The sequence below is a fragment of the Salvelinus sp. IW2-2015 genome, linkage group LG14, assembly GCF_002910315.2.
Source record: "Salvelinus sp. IW2-2015 linkage group LG14, ASM291031v2, whole genome shotgun sequence".
In the NCBI taxonomy this organism is placed as follows: Eukaryota; Metazoa; Chordata; class Actinopteri; order Salmoniformes; family Salmonidae; genus Salvelinus; species Salvelinus sp. IW2-2015.
In genome coordinates this window covers 50,023,425-50,046,925 of record NC_036854.1, presented here as the reverse complement: position 1 = coordinate 50,046,925, position 23,501 = coordinate 50,023,425, and the positions used below count along the sequence as shown (strand labels likewise).

Genomic DNA, 23,501 nt, shown 5'->3' with positions numbered 1-23,501 from the left:
TGGAGCATCCAATTGGTATGCTGACTGCAGGAATGTCCACCAGAGCTGTTGCCAAAGAATTTAATGTTAATTTCTCTACCATAAGCTGCCTCCAAAGTCGTTTTAGAGAACTTGGCAGTACGTCCAACCAGCCTCACAAGCGCAGACCACGTGTATGGCGTTGTGTGGGCAAGTAGTTTGCTGATGTCAACGTTGTGAACGGAGTGTCCCATGGTGGCGGTGGGGTTATGGTATGGGCAGGCGTAAGCTACGAACAACAAACGCAATTGCATTTTATCGATGGCAATTTTAATGCACAGAGGTACCTTGACGAGATCCTGAGGCCCATTGGCGTACCATTCATCCACGCCATCAACTCATGTTTCAGTATGATAATGCATGGCCCCAAGGTCGCAAGGATCTGTACACAATTCCTGGAAACTGAATGTCCCAGTTTTTCCATTACCTGCATACTCACCAGACATGTCACCCATTGAGCATGTTTGGGATGCTCTGGATCGACGTGCACAACAGGTTCTTACACTTCCCACCAATATCCAGCAACTTCGCACAGCCATTGAAGAGGAGTGTGACAACATTCCACAGGCCACAATCAACGGCCTGATCAACTCTATGCAAACAATGTGTGTCGTGCTGCATGAGGCAAATGGTAGACACACCAGATACTGACTGGTTTTCTGATCCACGACCCTATATTTTTAAGGTATCTATGACCAACAGATGCATATCTGTATTCCCAGTCATGTGACATCCATAGAATAGGGCCTAATGAATTTATTTCAATTGAATTATTTCCTTATCTGAAATGTAAATCAGTCAAATCGTAGAAATTGTTCCATGTTGCATTTATATTTTTGTTCAGTGTAGAACCAGTGGCAAGATTCGTCATAGAACCATTGTGAGGAGGCCAGCGTTGAAAGAGAACTCAGACGATGTACAGGTATTAGCATAGCCACGTAATTGAAGACGAGCATTCGAACAAAACACAACGCCTCTGTTCCAGTTCACTTGTCATAGTAGCTTTTGAATGTGATTACGCTACGATGTCATAGAATCTCTGTGGCCTCTGTGGGCCTTGTCAGCCTCCGGCGCGTCAGACCTGTAGGCGAAAAACAGCTGCAACCCCCACAGAAGCTCACTGTCTGTCTGGGAACACTAAGGGGAAGCAGAGACTGTAAACAAGCTCTTTACAGTGACATTTAATAACAGTGATTTAAAGCCTGCGGATTCACTACAGCAGCACACAGAAAGACTAGACTACTACCTACAGTAGCGAGAGCCTACAGACTACTGCCTAACAAGTCTATAGACTACTGCCTAGAGCCTATATACTAATGCATAGCAAGTCTACAGGCTACTGCCTAGAGCCTATATACTACTGCCTAGCAAGTCTACTGCCTAGAGAGCCTATAGACTACTGTAACGATGTGCGCTGAGAGTCGGAAGAAAGTTCAGGGAGTGAGTGTTTTAATAAAATAAACGGAACATAATACAAAACAAGAAACACGAACAACACACAGACCAGAAACAGAAACAATGACGCCTGGGGAAGGCGATGACGCCTATGTCACTCCAAAGGGAGTGACATATATATATAGGGAAGGTAATCAGGGAGGTGATGGAGTCCAGGTGAGTCTGACGACGTGCTGGTGTGCGTAACGATGGTGACAGGTGAGTGCCATAATGATCAGCCTGGTGACCTAGAGGTCGGAGAGGGAGCACACGTGACAACTACTTCCTAGAAAGTCTATATACTACTGCCTAGAGAGCCAATAGACTACTTCCTAGAAAGTCTGTAGACTACTGCCTAGAGAGCCAATAGACTACTGCCTAGCGAGTCTACAGACTACTGCCTAGAGAGCCTATAGACTACTGCCTAGCAAGTCTACAGACTACTGCCTAGAGAGCCTATAGACTACTGCCTAGCAAGTCTACAGACTACTGCGTAGAGAGCCGAAGTGCATTGATCTCCACACGCTCAGTCTTCACAGACAGACTGACAGCCTTAGAGGGCATTGAGTATTAACCAAACAGTGTGTAAATATGATTATATAGGATGGATTTGATGGGATCTGCTGGGCTAGGGGGAGTTTCACTCTCACAGGCGGTGGTTTACTCCCCTATCAAAGCAGTCTGTATGTCTTTTTGTGAACAGGGTTTTTGTTACAGTCGCTACAGTTCAACTCGGTTCGACAATTCAAACGTGACGTGTTGATGGAAGTTGGGCATTAAAATTGCCGGCAAACAAGAAAAGCAGTACAGTTCGAAACGTTTTCCTCCGTGTTTATAGCCTTGTACAGTTCGTTGAGTGTCAGTCAGCTGAAAACTCCCTCGGGAGGTAGAAGGGTCTGCATTTGACCATCAGGTATTCCAAGACGGGTGAACAACAGGTTGAGACTTCCACTGCGCTCGAGTGCACAGAACGGCTGGCAGGCACATTCACAGTCATTTTCAACCTCCCCCTGTTCCAGTCTGCAATCCCTGCATGTCTTAAGATGACCACCATCATTACTTTTCCCAAGAACTCTAAGACTTCATTTCACAATGACTAATGCATCTGTAATCATTAAGTGCTTTGAAAGGCTGGTTATGGCACACATCAACTCCATCATCCCAGATACACCGTAGACCCACTCCAATTGGCATACCGGCCCAACAGATCAATAGACAACGCAATCTCAATTGCACTCCACACTGCCTTCGCCCACCTAGATCAGAGGAATACCTATGTGAGAATGCTGTTCATTGACTAAAGCTCAGCATTCAACACCATTGTCCCCTCTAAGTTTGTCACCAAGCTTAGGACCCAGGGACTGAACACCTCCATCTGCAACTGGATCCTGGACTTCCTGACGGGCTGACCTCAGGTGGTGAGGGTAGGCAACATCCCCTCCGCCATGCTGACCCTCAACACGTGGGCCCCACAGGGGTGTGTGCTTACTCCCCTCCCATACTCCCTGTTCATCCATGACTGGGTGGTTACGAACAACTCCAACACCATCATCAAGTTTGCTGACGAAACGATGGTGGTAGACAAACAGGGAGGAGGGCAGTGACCTGACAGTGTGGTGCCAGGACTACAACCTCTCCCTCAACGTCAGTAAGACCAAGAAGCTGATTGTGGACTACAGTAAGCACGCTCCTATCCACATCGATGGGGCTGCAGTGGAGCTGGTCAAGAGATTCAAGTTCCTCTGTGTCCARATCACTAAGGTCTTAAAATGGTCCACACGCACACAGTCATGAACAAGGCGCGACAGAGGTTGTAAAGCTCTACAGCTGCACCATTGAGAGCATATTGGCTGGCTGCATCACTGCTTGGTATGGCAACAGCACCACCCTCGATCAAATGGCGTTACAGAGGGTGGCGTGGACAACCCAGCTCCCTGCCATCCAGGATCTCTATATCAAGTGGTGTGAAAGGAAGGCCCGGAAAATTCTTAAAGACTCCAGCCATCCAAGCCATAGACTGTTCTCTGGTTCCACACAGCAAACTGTACCGATGCATCAAGACTGACACCAACAGGCTCCTGAACAGCTTCTATCCCAAAGACATAAGACTGCTAAATAGCTAACAAAATGGCTACACGGACGTTCTGAGTCGACCCTTGTATTTTATTTTATTATGCACACTCACATGACTTTACACACTGACACTCCAACACACACACATCATTTGCTCAAACACACACATAACATGCATACACATTTATACGGACTCTACACACACGCACTCAAATACAATCAGCATGTACAGTATGCTGCTGCTCCTCTGTTTATCATACAGTTGAAGTCGGAAGTTTACATACACCTTAGCCAAATACATTTAAACTCAGTTTTCACAATTCTTGACATTTAAAAATTCCCTGTCTTAGGTCAGTTAGGATCACCACTTTATTTTAAGAATGTAAAATGTCAGAATACTCAAAGAGATAATGATTTATTTCAGCTTTTATTTCTTTCATCACATTCCCAGTGGGTCAGAAGTTTACATACACTCAATTAGTATTTGGTAGAATTGTCTTTAAACTGTTTAACTTGGGTCAAATGTTTCAGGAAGCCTTCCACATGCTTCCCACAATACGTTTGGTGAATTTTGGCCCATTCCTCCTGACAGAGCTGGTGTAACTGAGTCAGGTTTGTAGGCCTCCTTGCTCGCACACACTTTTTCAGTTCTGCCCACAAATTGTCTATAGGATTGAGGTCAGGGCTTTGTGATGGCCACTCCAATACCTTAACTTTGTTGTCCTTAAGCCATTTCACCACAACTTTGGAAGAATGCTTGGGGTCATTGTCCATTTGGAAGACCCATTTGCGACCAAGCTTTAACTTCCTGACTGATGTCTTGAGATGTTGCTTCAATATATCCACATAATTTTCCTACCTTATGATGCCATCTATTTTGTGAAGAGCACCAGTCCCTCCTGCAGCAAAGCACCCCCGCAACATGATGCTGCCACCCCCGTGCTTCACGGTTGGGAAGGTGTTCTACGGCTTGCAAGCCTMCCCCTCTTTCCTCCAAACATAACGATGGTCATTATGGCCAAACAGTTCTATTTTTGTTTTATCAGACCTAAGTATGATCTTTGTCCCCATGTGCAGCTGCAAAACGTAGTCTGGCTTTTTTATGGTGGTTTGGAGCAGTGGTTTCTTCCTTGCTGAGCGGCCTTTCAGGTTATGTCGATATAGGACACGTTTTACTATGGATATAGATWCTTTTGTACCTGTTTCCTCCAGCATCTTCACAAGGTCCTTTGCTGTTGTTCTGGGATTGATTTGCACTTTTCGCACCAAAGTACATTCATCTTTAGGAGACAAACAGCGTCTCCTTCCTGAGCGGTATGATGGCTGCGTGGTCCCAAGGTGTTTATACTTGCGTACTATCGTTTGTACAGATGAATGTGGTACCTTCAAGCATTTGGAAATTACTCCCAATGATGAACCAGACTTGTGGAGGTCTACAATTTTTTTCCTGGGGTCTTGGCTGATTTCTTTTGATTTTCTCAAAGAGGCACTGAGTTTGAAGGTAGTCCTTGAGATACATCCACAGGTACACCTCCAATTGACTCAAATGATGTCAATTAGCCTATCAGAAACTTATAAAGCCATGACATAATTTTCTGGAATTTTCCAAGCTGTTTAAAGGCACAGTCAACTTAGTGTATGACCCACTGGAATTATGATACAGTGAATTATAAGTGAAATAATCTGTCTGTAAACAATTGTTGGAAAAATTACTTGTGTCATGCACAAAGTAGATGTATAGTTTGTTAACAAGACATTTGTGGAGTGGTTGAAAAACGAGCTTTAATGACTCCAACCTAGTGTATGTAGACTTCAACTGTATATCGTCGGCCTACAAGTTATTTTTGTTTGCTATATAAATATAATCACTAAGATTGTGATGATAGCCAGTTTGTTTTACAAGTGTGTTTAAGGTTAACATGCATAGGCTAAATGCATTGCACTTCTAGTTGTGGCTGCACTTTGTATATTATTAATTGCATTTCTGACGTTGTAACAACCATTTCATCCGGAACATTACCAATGCACAGTTGTCTTATTATGCATCTGGAATAAATGCACTTCTTGTTGTTGTCGCGTTTTGAATATATTGTGTTTTTATTGCTGAAGTCTTTCACCTTTGCACGTGAAAGACATTTTTGTCATTACCTTGTGGTCACTTGTATTAGGCTTATAGCTATTTGTGACCCAATTCAGGAAACTGGTCGTATGTCGCAAGTCACGACTTCACAGGAGAGCTGTTTGAACGTCAACTTTTTTTTAAATAAAAATGCGTTTTTGGCCAGAAATGCCTTCTCGAACATGTGAACTTTCATGTGCCTTAATATCAAACTTGTATGCCATCTATAAATATGAATAAAATAGTTAAATTACAAGCCTAGTTGGTTTAGCCACAGAAAAAGGGCGCAAACCTTCCCCCTAGCCATAATTGGCTGAGATAATGAGTGGGCTGGACATGCCTAGAGATGAGTTTGGATTGGTCTGCCATATAGCACGCCTCTGTCTATTGGAGCTGGTCTGTATGTCTAAGTAAGTGTCAAACGCGGCTTTTAAAAAAAAGGTATCGCATAGTAAAACTGCATAAACCTAAAGTCAAGTTAAAGTGTACTGTTAGCTAGCCAACGTTAGCTGGCTGGCTCGCTAGCTAATGTTATGTGTATGCTCTCCGCTTTCTGGAGTTTTGAAATCAGTGGAATYCGAATATGATAGCTATTGAGATGTAGAAAACACCAGTCTGGATTACCTCATCAAACAAAGGGCAACCATGCATGGCATCAGACAGGAGATGCGTCCAATCATGATGTATACTGGTAAGATAGTCTAGCTAGCTACATTTTCAGATATTACACCTTTCTMATTTTGACAGAAAGTGGCTTCATTTCAAGTGTACTGTTAGCTAGCTAACATTAGCTGGCTGGGTTGCTAGTTAACGTTATGTGTATGATCTTATTCTTCGTATCTCTGACACACTTGCTTGATTAGTTAGTTATAGTCATAGAACCTTAGCTAGCTGCAAATTCATGCAGGGTAGTAACTTCATGAGTTGTGATTATAGTCCATTGTTTAGCTAGCTGGCTAGCTACATGTCTTAATAAAAGACTCCACTCTAATTTTAGCAAGTATTTTCATTTCAAGTTAGTGTACTGTTTGCTAGCTAGCTAACGTTAGCTGGCTGGCTTGCTAACTAACATTACGTCATGTGTTGCAATTCATTGTTTACATAGCTAGCTATCTAGCTACATTTCTTAACAAAAGACCCTCGTCTTAGTGTGCCAGATCGCAGAATATCTGATGAATGTTTGAACGCTCAACACCCGTTGAATATGTCCTGTGTCAGTAAACGTCGGCAACAAAGCATAATTAAATTGTTGCCAGCTGCACAGTTAGAGTCACCAATGTTCTGGATAACATGAAAACTGCCTAACCAGCTCTGCTGGSGCGAGTAAAATGGTCAGAGTGGGGTGTTCTCTCCTTATCTGTCTGGCAGTAGCTAGCCAATGTTAGCCAGCTTGGGTGCTTGACTGTTGTTGTGAGGTCAGAGCTTCCGGAACAACCCTACTTATTGGCCAGAGCATCCAGTGTGCGCTCTGAATGCAAAACGCGTTGAATTTACAAACGTACAATCTGACAACACAGTTGCAGTCACCAACTCTCTGGATAACATACTGTAACAGCTGGCTCTGCTAGAGCGAGTAATGTTCAGTGAGCTGTCCTCTCTCTCTTAGATGTCTGGAAGGAGCTGGCAAGTTAGTACAGAACGCTCGGATTAACCCTTAAAGAGATGGGTGGGGCTAAGGCTTAAGTGGGTGTGAACAATGCTGAATGGGTGTTGACAAAGAAGGGCTCTCCAAAAGTAGTACCGATACATTGAAAGACGGTTTTCTCAAAAGTGAGTTTACAAGTCGATCAACTTTCAAAGCAGGATTACTTTCTCATTGTCAAATGCAGTGTATGATATACCATTTTGTAGCTCTGAGTCTCTACTTTTGTCCAATGTAAAAAACAGAAATTCAAATGTTGCTACATAAGACTGAATCCAGGTGGTGAGTCACATTTAATTGAATATTCTTTGGCCAAATTCAATATTGAATGTGCTCTGTGCCATATCTGCTTTTATTGAAAAACGATAACTTCCTTATAACTCTGAAGTCATGAAAATCGACTGTTTTCTTATCACCCCCACATATTGGTCAACCCCCCCCCCCYCCCCCCCTTMGCACCASGAGAGAGAAAATCCTGGCGCTGTGCCTGCTATAGCCTGAGTGGCAAGGGCAGCATGCGTTAAGTGGAAGAACTGAACCCAGAAGAAGGAAATATTATTTTGACAATGAGGAGAGAAAACATGAAACATAACTAAAGGATGGATCAAATCTAGAGCAGGATGTCAGATCAAATCTAGAGCAGGATGTCAGATAAAATCTAGAGCAGGATGTCAGATAAAATCTAGAGCAGGATGTCAGATCAAATCTAGAGCAGGATGTCAGATCAAATCTAGAGCAGGATGTCAGATAAAATCTAGAGCAGGATGTCAGATAAAATCTCAAAAGATAAGTACATATAAAGGAGGAAACAAAATGAAGCGAAATTGAACAAACAGTCACATGCATATACAGTAGTTATTCAGGGCTGTCGCCGTGTCTGTAATAGAGAGACGCTGAGCACTCACGTAGAGGGAGAAGTGAGTGACACAGCAGCCATATTGTAATTCACATGGTTTCACACGGTTTGAGTTCATTTGGCCCAGAACAAGTAGCATATTTAATAATATTTTTCAATTATTTCCGTTCACCCCGGCTCGCCTCTCTAAGCAGGGAAGCAGAACACAGTCCTTCCTAACAGTCTCTTATCTCTGAGAGCGGCAAACCATTTCCCCCAACAATCTGTGGAATTCTCCTGCTCTGCCTGCCTATAAGTCACTCAATTAGGGTTAAGTGCCTTGCCCGAGAGCACATCGACACATTTTTCACCTAGTCGGCTCGGGGATTCGATCCAGCGACTTTTTGGTTACTGGCCCAACACTCTTAAGCACTAGGCGCAAGCTGCTTCCCCCGTTAAGGAACATTCTTCTGTTCATCTTATCACTGCATGTTGTTGTCTGCTGTGGCATCATGGGATGTAGCATGTAGCAAATACCCACTCTCCTCACCTCTCGTCTTGCCTGGCTTAATAGGTAATGATGCACTGGGTCAAAAACCTCCTCTCCATGGTCTTCTACATGCTTCCCAATGGCTTTCATTCATCCTGCTGTAAATTGCATTGTGTATGTAGGCCTATGGGCTGTTTTGTTGCAATGGGCACTATTACCATCACAACTACTGGTGGTGTTAAAGGACAAAACAGAACTGTCACAGAAGGTCCTCTGGGGGTCAATGCTGTTCTGTTTCTTCATCCTCCATGTTTTGCAGTGTCATCATGACAGAGCACTCCATAACTGGTCTAGGATCAGGCCTGTGCAAGCAATCAAAGGGGCAGCATTACACAGAGCAGAGAATCTCCCTTTGGGATCGAGATCAGGAAAGAAAGCTAGAGTGGAATCAGAATCCGTCTGTCTCTGGCCAGCTACACTTCTGTGCTAAACACTGATCAGGAATGTGAGGATGGTTGTGTGCATCCAGGTCCCTATCCTGATTAGAAATTGGTTTTGTGGTTGATGTCCGTGGACACTGCACACTCTTATGTCTCCAATGCAATACATTGAATAAATATCAATATTTCGATAGCTAAGCTGCCTGCATTCATCAGAGTTGATTCTAATTTCATGTCTGAAGACACCCTGGGTGTGTTGAGGTTAAACGTGTGTAGTTAAGTTCACTCGCGGATCGCAGCCGTTCTATGGTCAACTGGTAACTTGAGTGTCTTCTGTGCTGCCAAAATGTCCGATGCACACAGATTACAGAGAACGCTTCGGAGGGGAGATAAGGATTTTGAATATTTCCAAAAATATTTCATCTTCTACAGCTGCTGCCCTTTCACATTCTTTCGTTTCTCTTTGGTCTCCCTGTTTTCACTCCATAATAATGTATTGCGTAATGTACTGTGTTGTTTGGGTTTAATTGGGTGATTCCCGAGCGTCCAAGATACGTTTTTTTTAAAGGGTTTTGTGCTCGTCTCCGAGGCCAGCGATGACGTAAAATAGAAATGGTTGCTGATTTGTGTAACTGTATGTGGGTAATATTCGTGCTCAGCACTAAGTGATATCATAATAACCTTTACTGTAAAGTTTGTACTGTAAAGTTTATACTACTTGGTCAGACCCTGAGGGGTCTATATCTCCCATATAAAATTACATACTACTAAAGAAGAAAGATGTGTCCGGAGGGAATGGCTGTAACCTTTACTCGTGACATGTCACTCCTGGCCTTTGTGATGAGGTCAAAGGTCAAGTCATCTTGGAAAGAAGGCTTCTCTACTGTACACGCCCTCTTCACATTCTAGTCAATAGTGATATAATGAGATATGCCGTATTGCAGGCGGTACATTTAAATATGGGTGTTCCTCGTGGGAATCAAACCCACAACCCTGGCATTGAAAGCGCCATGCTGTGCCAAYGTAGCCACACTGGTCCTCCGCAGAGTCTGGATTGTTTTGGTGCCACTGCAACACTTTACTTCTAAGTAGATCCGAGATTTGCTCTTTTTTTGTGACACAGCATTTGATTAATCATGTATGTTTTGSTGGGGACCGCGGAGTCCCTGTGCGTCTTGTTGCTTCTGAGTGTTGCGTTGTAAAGGGACAGGACACCCTTGGTTTTAGTGTACTCACTCTCTCTCTTTCTCTCTCTCTCTCTAGCTGCTAAGTCTTGACATTTTGCTGGAGGTGGCACTTCAAGGCTCCCGTAGTCTTCCTGTTATCTAAACCSCACAGCCATTCTGGTGCACTAGGCCCGTTGGATTGACGGACTGTGTGCGTGGCAATGAATGTAGATTGCCTGAGGGACCTCTTCTCTGAATTTCTCCTGGACCCCGTTGTGAACGCCGTCATAACACTGAGCAATACAGGCAGTGTGATCAATGTTACATTTACGAAGAGTCTCTTTGATCGTAGTGAAAAGCGACTCGGCATCTAATCCGTCGGCTGGAGTGAAATGAAGAAATTCCTCCACAACTACATCATTTTTTTACATAGCGCACCACCGCAGACACTTGTTCCGTTTTACTRAGGTCCTTACTCTCAGCTACCATCAATGCAAATAGTTCAACATCTTGTATTTCCCCACTTATCTGATCCCTAATCATATTTGCCATAATGTCTAGTATTTCATTCTGTATATCATGATGCCTGTTCTTAGCATTTCTAGGACTATCTGAGATCTTCAGTGCAACTGTTTGGTCGAATTTGCCTATGACCTGTAAAAGTTCAAGGAGGTTTCCATGGTTGACAGCCATGTCGTTTTCTATGTCTCCTCTCTGTGAAAATCCCTGGTGTGCAGTGTAACGCAATGACTCCACAACTGCTCTCATGTGCTCTCTGTTCTCTCTGGCTATTTTCGAATGGTCCACTCATTCCACGCTGTCATTGCATATTTATGCGCCACACTAACATTGTGTGTCTTGAATGAACTTGTCGCCTTCTTCCAGTTCTGGTAGCCATCGTGGGTAAATGCCGCCTTCTCTCCACCATGGTTTCCTGGACTTTGAAAGTGCCGGTTTGCAAAGCAGAAAGCGCGGTCCTTTGAAAGAGAATATTCCAGCCATTTGTAATCCTCATACCATCTACGATTGAAGTAGCGATCCTGCTGTCCAACTTTTGTCGCTGGATAACGTCGAAGAAGAGGGCGCCTTGGTTCTTCAACAGGTGACTGGCTTAAATCAGAGCTGTCCTAACGGTGCAGCTAACGGTGGCTGTGGAGCAGCTATCCGCGACGAACTGCTCTGGCGCTCCCTCACGTCGTGGCTCACKAGTTTCTCTCTCCGACTTATCTTTCTTATCTCCCTCTTCTTCTTTGGGCCCCTCGGAGACAGGGTCTGGGTCTGGATTTGTATTTTCTACCCGCACTCTTCTCTTGATCAGAGAACGGTCCATCGCAACGGGGTGAGATGGGCGACTAGCTAGCTAGAAGTTAGCTCACATAACGTAGCCTAACGTGCACACACACCAGATACCTCCACAAACACACACACACACATCATAGGGTACACGTGTGACACAAGCATTCAGCCAGGGATCGGATTGGGAACAGAATGGCTGGTTATTAACTTTGACATATTTCGTTGTTTAAAAATAAAAGAATACTAAAATGCTTTTGGGGCTTAACTGGGGCTACGCAGATTTGTGACGTGGCTGAAGCACCCCCTAGCCCCAGAGATCGCCGTGCCTGGGCTATAGAGAGGGGGGTTGAGCCCTTAGGACCCTCGGCCACTGAAAAAAAATTTCCCCATACACTCAGGATTACTGCAACAAACCTCTATGTACGCTGACAAAGAGGACAAACTGACTGGCTGGATAAAGAAGAATGGGAACAATTGGTTCATATATGTACAGCATATTTATACTTCTGGGAAGGCTTTCGACTAGATGTTGGAAAATTGCTGCGGGGTCTTGCTTCCATTTATCCACAAGGTCAGGCACTTATGTTAGATGATTATGCCTGGCTTGTAGTCGGCGTTCCAATTCATCCCAAATGTGTTCGATGGGGTTAAGGTCAGGGCTCTGTGCAGACCAGGCAAGTTCTTCCACACCGATCGCAACAAATCATTTCTGTATGGACCTCTCTTTGTGCACTGGGGCAATGTCATGCTGAAACAGGAAAGGGCCTTCCCCAAACTGTTGCCACAAAGTTTGAAGCGGCAGAATTGTCTAGAATGTCATTGTATGCTGTAAAATTTCCCTTCAATGTAACTAAGGGGCCTAGCCCGAACCATGAAAAACAGCCCCAGACCATTATTCCTCCTCCACCATACTTTACAGTTGGCATTATGCATTGGGGCAGGTAGCGTTCTCCTGGCATCCGCCAAACCCAGATTCATCCGTCGGACTGCCAGACGGTAAAGAATGAAACAGCACTCCAGAGAACGCATTTCCACTGATCCAGAGTCCAATGGCAGCGACTCGTCAGGACATATATATATCTCTCTCTCTCTCTCTCTCTCTCTCTCTCAAAGTCTCTCTCTCTCTCTTCTCCTCTCTCTCTCTCTCTCTTCCTCTCTCTCTCTTTCTTCCCCTTCTCTCTCTCTTCTCTCTCTCTCTCTCTCTCTCCTCTCTCTCTCTCTCCCTCTCTTCTCTCTCTCTTCTCTCTCTCTCTCTCTCTCTCTTCTCTCTCTCTCTCTTCTCTCGTTCTCTTCTCTCTCTCTCTCTCTCTCTCAAGGGACAGTCATGACGAGTGTGTTTCATTTGGTGATGTCATGAAGGACAGGAAACACACTATCTGCATCTCTTAAAGTATACATTTCCTAGCTGTCAGGTTTACATCGAAATATTGTGAAACATATGTGATTAAACATGAAACTATTTGTGAAAAGATGTGATGTTAACCTTCTAAAGGAGAGTATGGATTTTCAAATAAAGATGAACTAGTCAGTGGCCACGCCCACGTGAGCATAGACATTACGTCGGCGTCATGGAACCGCTTGGTTAAGAAGTCAGAGAACACCGGGACAGGAGTCCCCACGTTGGAATGGCTACAATTCTATAGGCCACAGAGACCATACAGCTGTAGGTTTGGCTACATGGCTAGAAATGGTTAAACTCTGAGACTATCGATCACTACAGAATAAGAGCAAATTCTAGAAGCTAAGAATTACTAGTCTGCAGCTAGAAATTACCTAAACCTAGAACGAGAATAGAGACAACCGCCGAAGCATCTATTCTATGAGAACATTTCCGAATGGTACTCTGAAGTATCCATCTAACCACCAACAACAACGAAAGACATTGTGACTTCTGGGAAAGTTAACCAAAGACTCTGATGAACTCTACAGGACAATCGAGGATTCCAACAGAGAAGACCACAATGACATATGCGCGTAAATATATAAATTGCAATTATTCTCAAATGAGCGGCCGATCATGTGAAAAAGGATTAGCATTTCAATGAATATAATTATAGACTGTGTGAAATTTGATGAACTGACTTGTTGGAAAGGTAGTATCCTATGACATGCCACGTTGAAAGTCACTGAGCTCTTCAGTACGGCCATTCTACTACAAATGTTTGTCTATGGAGATTGCATGACGGTGTGCTCTTATACACCTGTCAGCAGTAGGTGTGGTTGAAATAGCCAAATCCACTCATTTGAAGGGGTGTCCACATGCTTCTGTAAATATAGTTTAAGTAGCCTTCACCATGCTTGYGGTAGGCTTAAAGGTGCTATTGGTCCTAAACTCTCATAGTTTGTTTGCTGTTGTTCAGAAAAACAGACTGAACTTATTGATACAAAGCAACCCTCACACTACCATTGCATAATTCATTATGTTTATTCCAAACCAAATTGACTTGTTCTTTCAATACAAATGGAATCATTCAATATAAGTAAAAAACACCTAAACAAATCAACTGCACCAAGACCTCTTGACTTCAAATCAAACTTTATTTGCCACATGCGCCGAATACAACAAGTGTAGACTTTACCGTGAAATGCTTACTTACAAGCCCTTAAAAACTTCTTCAGGCTAGGGTCTAGTTTTCTCAATTTCCGCCTGACTGACGTGCCCAAAGTAAACTGCCTGTTGCTCAGGCCCTAAAGCCAGGATATGCATATGCAGAAAATTTTGAGAGCCCATGCTCTTCCAATGGAACGTATATACGGAAAAAATGTAATCTAGCTCCCAGTATGCAATTCCTATGGCTTCCACTGGGTATCAGTAGTCTTTGTTCAAGGTTTCAGGCTTGTTTCTTCCAAAACGAGGAAGAATAATGTGTTTTAGTACAGGGACAGACTTAGAAATTCGTGTATGCGCGAGCGACGAAGAGAACACGCACCTGCTAATATAATTTTCCTATTGAACATACTTCTTTCCGTATTAAATATTATAGTTAAATTTCATTTTAGGGTATCTGAGGATTAAATAGAAATTTATTTTKACTTATTTTAACAAAGTTTAGCGGTAGCTTTTTGGATTTCTTTCTCTGCATGTTGAACAAGTGGCTTACTCTAATCGATGGCGTCAACTAAAAATACTTTTGGGGATATAAAGAAGGATTTTAACTAACAAAACGACACTACATGTTGTAGCTGTGACCCTTTGGATGACAAATCAGAGGAAGATTTGCAAAAAGTAAGTGAATATTTAATCGCTATTTGTGAATTTATGAAACCTGTGCAGGTGGAAAAAAATTTATGTGAGGCGCCGTCCTCAAACAATCGCATGTCATGCCTTCGCTGTAAAGCCTACCGCAAATCAGACAGTGCAATTAGATTGACAAGAATTTAAGCTTTTAAAACCTGTTGAGGACAGAGGGCKCTGTTTTCACTTTGGGGGAAAATCGTGCCCAATTTAAACGGCCTCGTACTCAATTCTTGCTCGTACAATATGCATATTATTATTACTATTGGATAGAAAACACTCTCTAGTTTCTAAAACCGTTTGAATTATATCTGTGAGTAAAACAGAACTCGTTTGGCAGCAAACTTCCTGACCAGGAAGTGGAAAGTCTGAAAACGATGCTCTGTTCTAGGGCCTGCCTATAAATGGGCATGATACATATTAGTATACATGCACGTCATACACCTTCCACTAGATGTCAAGAGGCAGTGAGAGAAGAAATGGGGTGTTTATCTTGGTCTGAGGTGGAATGAATCCTCTTGGAATGACGTGTCACCCATTTCCTGTTTTCTGGAAAGCGCGAGGATGGACCTGGAATTGCCTTCTGGAAAGCTGTCGTTATAGGCGACTACTATCTCCGGCTTTGATTTTATTTGATACATGTCACAATATCATCGTAAAGTATGTTTTTTCAATATAGTTTTATTAGATGATTGAAATTTATTCGGGACGTTAGGCGTGTTGCGTTGGGTGCTTTTGTTCAGGAAGGAGAGCTTTGCGCCACTTGGCGAGTGTGCTTGCTAATTCAAGAGGGACAAAGGACGTTCTAAAACCAAACAACGATTGTTCCCGACAAAGGACCTCTTGTACAACATTCTGATGGAAGCTCATCAAAAGTAGGACCCATTTTATGATGCTATTTCATATATCTGTCGAACTGTGTACTATTAGTTTTGCGCCCAGGTTTTGGGCACTATCTCGCCATAACGTAAGCCTTATGTCATAATGAAGTTATTTTTAGAATTCTAACACTGCGATTGCATTAAGAACTAGTGTATCTATCATTTCCTATACATCATGTATTTTTTTGTAATGTTTATGAATAGTTATTTGGTCAGAATAGGTGAGAGTCTAATAGAAATATCCGCACATTCTGGGAAAAAGATGCTACGTTAGCACAATGTATAACCACTGATTTCAGCTCTAAATATGCACATTTTCGAACAAAACATAAGTGTATGTATAACCTGATGTTATAGGACTGTCATCTGATGAAGGTTTATGAAGGTTAGGGAAAATTAATATCTTTTGCTGGTTTATTCGCTAACGCTAACGTGCCTATTGCTATCGCTAACGTGCCTTGATGAATGAATACGGTTGTGTGGTAGACTATTGTAGTAAGCTAATATAATGCTATATTGTGTTTTCGCTGTAAAACACTTTTAAAAAATCGGAAATATTGCCTGGATTCACAAGATGTTTGTCTTTAATTTGCTGTACACCATGTATTTTTCAGAAATGTTTTATGATGAGTATTTAGGTATTTCACGTTGGTCTCTATAATTACTCTGGCTGCTTCGGTGCTATTTTTGGTGGTAGCTGTGATKGTAGCTGCAATGTAAAACTGATTTATACCWCAAATATGCACATTTTTCGAACAAAACATAGATTTATTGTGTAACATGTTATAGGACTGTCATCTGATGAAGTTGTTTCTTGGTTAGTTTGGTTGGTTCTTGGTTAGTTTGGTTGGTTTCGTGCATGCTACCTGTGCTGTGAAAAATGTCTGTSCTTTTTTGTATTTGGTGGTGAGCTAACATAAATATATGTGGTGTTTTCGCTGTAAAACATTTTAGAAATCGGACATGTTGACTGGATTCACAAGATGTGTATCTTTCATTTGCTGTATTGGACTTGTTAATGTGTGAAAGTTAAATATTTCAAAAAAATATTTTTGGGAATTTCGCGCTCTGCCTTTTCAGTGGAATGTGGGAGGAGTTCCGCTAGCGGAACGCTGGGGCTAGACAGGTTAACTAATATAAGACACTTGTATGTACCTAAAAGTTTAATATCCATAATTTTTATGATTATTTATTTGAATTAAGCACACTCCAGTTTCAACGGAAGTTGTCCCGCTAGCGGGACACCTTATTAACCAACAGTGCAGATCAAGAAAAAGAAAAGATTTACCAAGTAGGCTAAAATAAGAAGTAATAATAAAAAGTAACACAATAATGAGGCTATATACAGGGGGCACCGCTACCGAGTCAGTGTGCAGGGGTACAGGCTAGTTGAGGTAATCTGTATATGTAGGTGGGGGCGAAGTGACTACGCATAGGTAACAAACAACAGCGAGTAGCAGTAGTGTACAAAAGGGAGGGGGAGGGGGGAGGTCAATGTAAATTGTCCGGTGGCGATTTTGAGAATAGTTCTGCAGTCTTATGGCTTGGGGGTAGAAGCTGTTGAGGAGCCTTTTGGTTCTAGACTCCGGTACCGCTTGCCGTGCGGTAGCAGAGAAAACAGTCTATAACTTGGGTGACTGGAGTCTCTGAAATTTTATGGGCTTTCCTCTGACACCGCCTATTATATAGGTCCTGGATGGCAGGAAGCTTGGCCCCAGTGATGTACTGAACCGTTCGCACTACCCTCTGTAGCTCCTTACGGTCAGATGCCGAGCAGTTGCCATACCAGCCGGTGATGCAACCGGTCAGGATGCTCTCGATGGTGCAGCTGTAGAAGCTTTTGAGGATCTGGGACCCATGCCAAATCTTTTCAGTCTCCTGAGGGGGGAAAGGTTTTGTCGTTCCCTCTTCACAACTGTCTTAGCGTGTTTGGACCATGATAGTTTGTTGGTGATGTGGACACCAGAACTTGAAACTCTTGACCCGCTCCACTACAGCCCCGTCGATGTTAATGGGGGCCTGTTCGGACCATCTTTTCCTGTAGTCCACAATCAGCTCCTTTGTCTTGCTCACATTGAGAGAGAGGTTGTTGTCCTGGCACCACACTGCCAGACCACCTCCCTATAGGCCGTCTCATCRTTGTCGGTGATCAGGCCTACCACTATTGTGTCATCAGCAAACTTAATGATGGTGTTGGAGTCGTGTTTGGCCACGCAGTCGTGGGTGAACAGCGAATACAGGAGGGGACTAAGTACACACCCCTGAGGGTCCCCAGTGTTGAGGATCAGCGTGGCAGACGTGTTGCTGCCTACTCTTACCACCTGGGGGTGGCCCGTCAGGAAGTCCAGGATCCAGTTGCAGAGGGAGGGGTTTAGTCCCAGAGTCCTTAACTTAGTGATGAGCTTTGTGGGCACTATGGTGTTGAATGCTGAGCTCTAGTCAATGAATAGCATTCTCACATAGGTGTTCCTTTTGTCCACGTGAGAAAGGGCAGTGTGATTGAGATTGTGTCATCTGTGGATCTGTTGGGGCGGTATGCAAATTGGAGTGGGTCTAGGGTGTCTGGGAGGATGCTGTTGATGTGAGCCATGACCAGCCTTTCAAAACACTTCATGGCTACCGACGTGAGTGCCATGGGGCGGTAATCATTTAGGCAGGTTACCTTCGCTTCCTTGGGCACAGGGACTATGGTGGTCTGCTTGAAACATGTAGGTATTACAGACTCGGTCAGGGAGAGTTTAAAAACATCAGTGAAGACACTTGACAGTTGGTCCGTGCATGCTTTGAGTACACATCCTGGTAATCCGTCTTGCCCAGCGGCTTTGTGAATGTTGACCTGTTTAAAGGTTTTGTTCACAATCGGCTACTGAGAGCGTTATCACACAGTCATTCAGAACAGCTGGTGCTCTCGTGCATGCTTCGGTGTTGCTTGTCTCGAAGCGAGCATAAAAGGTATTTAGCTCGTCTGATAAGCTYGCATCACTGGCCAGCTTGTTTCTGGGTTTCCCTTTGTAGTCCGGAATAGTTTTCAAGCCCTGCCACATCTGACGAGCGTCATAGCCGGTGTAGTAGGATTCAATCTTAATCCTGTATTGACGATTTGCTTGTCTGATGGTTCATCTGAGGGCGTAGCAGGATTTCTTATAAGCGTCCGGATTAGTTTCCCGCTCCTTGAAAGCGGCAGCTCTAGCCTTTAGCTCGATGCGGATGTTGCCTGTAATCCATGGCTTCTGGTTGGGATATGTACGTACAGTCACTGTTCGGACGACGTCATCGATGCACTTATTGATGAAGCCGATGACTGAGGTGATGTATTCCTCAATGCCATTGGATGAATCCCGGAACATATTCCAGTCTGTGCAAGCAAAACAGTCCTGTAGTCTAGCATCCGTGTCATCTGACCACTTCSGTATTGAGCGAGTCACTGGTACTTCTTGCTTTAGTTTTTGCTTGTAAGCAGGAAGATAGAATTATGGCCAGATTTGCCAAATGGAGGGCRGGGGAGAGCTTATTATGTATACCTGTGTGTGGAGTAAACGTGGTCTAGGATTTTTTTTTCCTGGTTGCACATGTGACATGCTGGTAAAAATTTGGTAAAACTGATTTAAGTTTGACTGCATTAAAGTCCCCGGCCACTAGGAGTGCCGCTTCTGRGTGAGAATTTTCTTATTTGCTTATGGCYTTATAGTTGGTTGAGAGCGGTCTTAGTGCCAGCTTTGTTTTGTGGTGGTAAATAGAAGGCTACGAATAATACCAATGAGAATTCTCTTGGTAGATAATGTGGTCTGCAGCTTATCGTAAGATACTCTACCTCAGGCGAGCAATACCTCGAGACTTCTTTAATATTAGACATCGCGCACCAACTGTAATTGACAAAAAGACACACACCCCCACCCCTCGTCTTACCAGAGGTAGCGTCTCTGTTCTGCCGTTGCATGGAAAATCCCGCTAGCTCTATGTTGTTCCGTATCTTCGTTCAGCCACGTCTCGGTGAGACATAAGATGTTACAGTTTTTAATGTCCCATTGGTAGGATAAGCTTAATAGTAGGACATCAATTTTTTTCTCCCAATTATCGCACGTTTGCAAGAAGAATGGAAGGSATTGGGAGTTTACTCGCTCGCCCCCGGATTCTCAGAAGGATCTCCGATCTGCGTCTCCTTTTCCAGCGTATTTTCTTCACGCAAAAGGCGTGGATCTGGGCCTGTTCCAGTGAAAGCAGGATATCCTTCTCGTCGGACTCGTTAAAGGAAAAAGTTTCTTCAAGTCCGCAGTGAGTAATCGCTTTTCTGATGTCCAGGAGTTCTTTTTTCGGGTCATAAGAGACGGTAGCAGCAACATTATGTACACAATAAGTTGGTTTTTTTAAGTAAAAAAATAAATAAAAATATTACCAAAATAGCACAATTGGTTGTTAGAATGTAAAATGTCAGCCATGTTCTTTGGCGCCATCTTCACAATCGTGTGAACCCTTGTAGAGTGTTAATCAATTACTTTATCAATGCAGTCTATCTAATATAAGTTCGTCCTTGCATGGCCCCCACAATCCATTAGTACAATGTCTATTTGATCACCACTTGCTCAGTGGTGGAAAAAGTACTCAATTGTCATACTTGAGTAAAAGTAAAGATACATTGAATGTCCAATGCAACAGTTTTTTTTATCTCAATATCAAATAATTTCTGTGTAACAATTAAGTACATTACTGTGATTGTTTTAAAATCAAATGGTCAAAAATAAAACCAAAAAAAGCTTCTTAGCAAAGCGCAATTTCTCAAGCAAGAATTTTGCTAGGACTGTCTGGGAGTGGTCTGAGTGGGGACGGGAACCAGAAAACTAGCGGTTATTGGCAGAGAGGTTTGGAACTCTCTTTCTTATCGATCTATTAACTAATTTACCAAAACTCCATTCCACCACAACAGGCTGAAATTTCATCCGGTCTTTTCATACAGCTGTTACACTAAAAGGGAATTATCATAATTTTCACAATTYGACATTATTATTCCAATATATATAAACGCAACATGCAAAGTGTTGGTCCCATATTTCATGAACTGAAATAAAATAGTAGTATGAGCTGAGTAGTATAAAGCCCTTTGTGGGGAAAAACTAATTCTGATTGGCTGGGCCCGGCTCCCAAATGGGTGGGCCTATTCTATGCCCTCCCAGGCCCACCCATGCCTGCGCCCCTGCCAAGTCATTTGAAATCCATAGATTAGGGTCTAATGATTTTTTTTCAATTTACTGGTTTCCTTATATGAACTGTAACTCAGCAAAATCTTTGAAATTGTTGCGTTTATAGTTTTGTTCAGTGTATACATAAAATTAAAAAAAATATTTGACTGCACTCGGCCATTAATAGAAAAGGACTCAAGTGAAAGTAATTTGCTATCATAACTTTAAAAATGTAGTTGATGTGACTAATATAGTTTTGAGTCAGTGCCAGAAACATTGAAGTAATTATGACTTTTCATTGACTTCGAGTTCAGTTTACTAGAAGTATTTGAGTTAAAAATGCCTTGGGGTTGAGAAGAGAAAGTATTCAAAAATATAAATAGTACAGTAAAGTACAGATACTGCAACGACTTAAGTAGTACTTTAAAATATTTTTACTTAAGTTACTTTACACATTTACATTTTGGTMATTTAGCAGACACTTMTCCAGAGCGACTTACTGTACAGTTAGTGCATTCATCTTGTGATAGCGTGGGACAACCACATTTCACATGCTGAGTACACTTCCACAATAAGGTAGCTGTCAGCAACGAGGGGGGTCAAGTGCAAGTGTTGGTTCAGGAAAGTTTTTTTACACCACTGTACTGGCTCAATGATGGAAACAACAAAAAAGCTAATCGACAATACAGTGTCTACATTGGAATACTCTGAAGCCATATGTATCCCAATAGGTTGTCCCAACCAAGCATGTTGAATGCATARGCTGCCTCGTAAAGGTGCGTCTCACCGTCCCATAACGCTGCGCTCGGCTCACTCATACATTACATCGTGGGGCGTCGGTGACGCTGCAGACGGACTCTAATATTACTTGATAATTTCACTCAATAGACCAAACAAGCAGACTAAACAAGCAATTCAACGAAATGGTAAACTTGACAGTTACTTGAAAAGGGTTGATGCACTTATATGATGACTCGACGTCAAGAAATCGGTTATATCATGGGTTCAAACAGTAAAAAGCAAACCCTCATGTAATGCGTTATTTGCTTAACCCCTTAGTTTCAATATTTGCAACAACTAAAATGTATCTTGCCTGTGTATCAGCCATAGAAAATGGCMCACAAATGTGTTTAATTAACATGCAACATAACGTAATGTAGCCGAGCCTTATGAATCAGAGAAGCCAGCAGTCAATAGTAACAGTCCATTCATACACACACCGAGTGTACAAAACATTAGGAACACCTGCTCTTTCCATGAGACTGACCAAGTAAATCCAGGTGAAAGCTATGATCCCACCTGTTAAATACACTTCAGTTGGAGTCGATGAAGGGGAGGAGACCGGTTAAATAATGAGTTTTAAGCCTTGAGACATGGATTGTGTATGTGTGCCATTCAGAGGGTGAATGGGCAAAACTAAATATTCAAGTGCCTTTTACGGGGTATGGTAGTAGCTGTCAGGCGCACCGGTTTGAGTGTGTCAAGATAAGAAACGCTACTGGGTTTTTCACGCGCAATAGTTTCCCGTGTGTATCAAGAATGGTCCACCACCCAAAGGACATCCAGCCAAATTGACACAACTGCGGGAAGCATTGGATTCAGCATGGGCCAGCATCCCTGTCGAACGCTTTCGACACCTCAGAGTCCATGCCCCGACTAAATTATGGCTGTTTTGAGGGCAAAAGAGGTGCAACTCAATATTAGGAAGGTGTTCCTAATGTTTTGTACACTCAGTGTATATTGTAGACAATTAGGAATATAGCCCACAACTATATAAATATCTTAGAGTTAAACAAACCAAACTCAGATTGATTAATTTGCGCATTTAACGTACCTTATGGTGTGTTGGTAGAAAACAGCAAGCACTCCCTGGTATAATCCTATACAATTCACCGTCTTTGAATAGTAGCTTCTCTTCTGCCAATGAAAACTCGACAGGAGGTCCACTGGTTGTCAAGTCCCAGTCTATACTGGCTGCCTGTACCTGACCGTCTGTGAGCTGCTGCGGCATCACAGATCGCATGGAACTGCGCTTGGGCTGAGCACGGCATTGTGGAAAACCCGGAATGGGTTAGGCACGTTGGGACCAGACCATCTGCCTACTACTGTATGTACCGGCCACTTGATTTTCACCCCTACTCTAAGTACTGAGAAAATAAAACCGGTTTCCCAAATGTAGAAATGTAGGACTATGGTTACAAATCGTGACGATGTGGCTTGGCAGTTTTCATTAGCCTAATTCATGTTCCCACTTAATGCATAAATGTGTGCCTAAACTATGCTTTATTAGGATTACCCCCAGTATTTATAACATTATTATCAAAGCCATATGCCAGCATCAATCACKTGCTACTGTGTTTGGTTGATTTCATGTTAGGTCACCAACTGGGCACAACCTGGTTGAATCAACGTTTTKTCAACATCATTTGTGGAAAAGTGGAAAATACATTGGATTTGAAGAAAGTAATCATCTGTTCGTTTTGAGGSTAACATTTCAGCCACATGATTAAGTCATCATGGTARCCCATTTTCAACATAGACACAGCTTGTATAAAATATGTTGAATTTGTACCTTTGAAACAATATCCACTGTCAAAAAACAAAACAATAGGCTRGGCAACACCTCCTACTGGAGAGTTGATCTATCTACAGCTAATAATTTGGTCTCACGTCCAGCCTTTGCGTAACTTTGATATTT

The 23,501-nt window shown here is 42.8% G+C and overlaps 1 pseudogene; it reads right to left on the bottom strand.

Annotated features, from left to right (window-relative positions):
* LOC111973571 (disks large-associated protein 1-like) overlaps window positions 1–22,778 on the bottom strand; it is a 230,971-nt pseudogene extending 208,193 nt beyond the window's left edge.
* Between the last annotated feature and the right edge of the window lie 723 nt (window positions 22,779–23,501).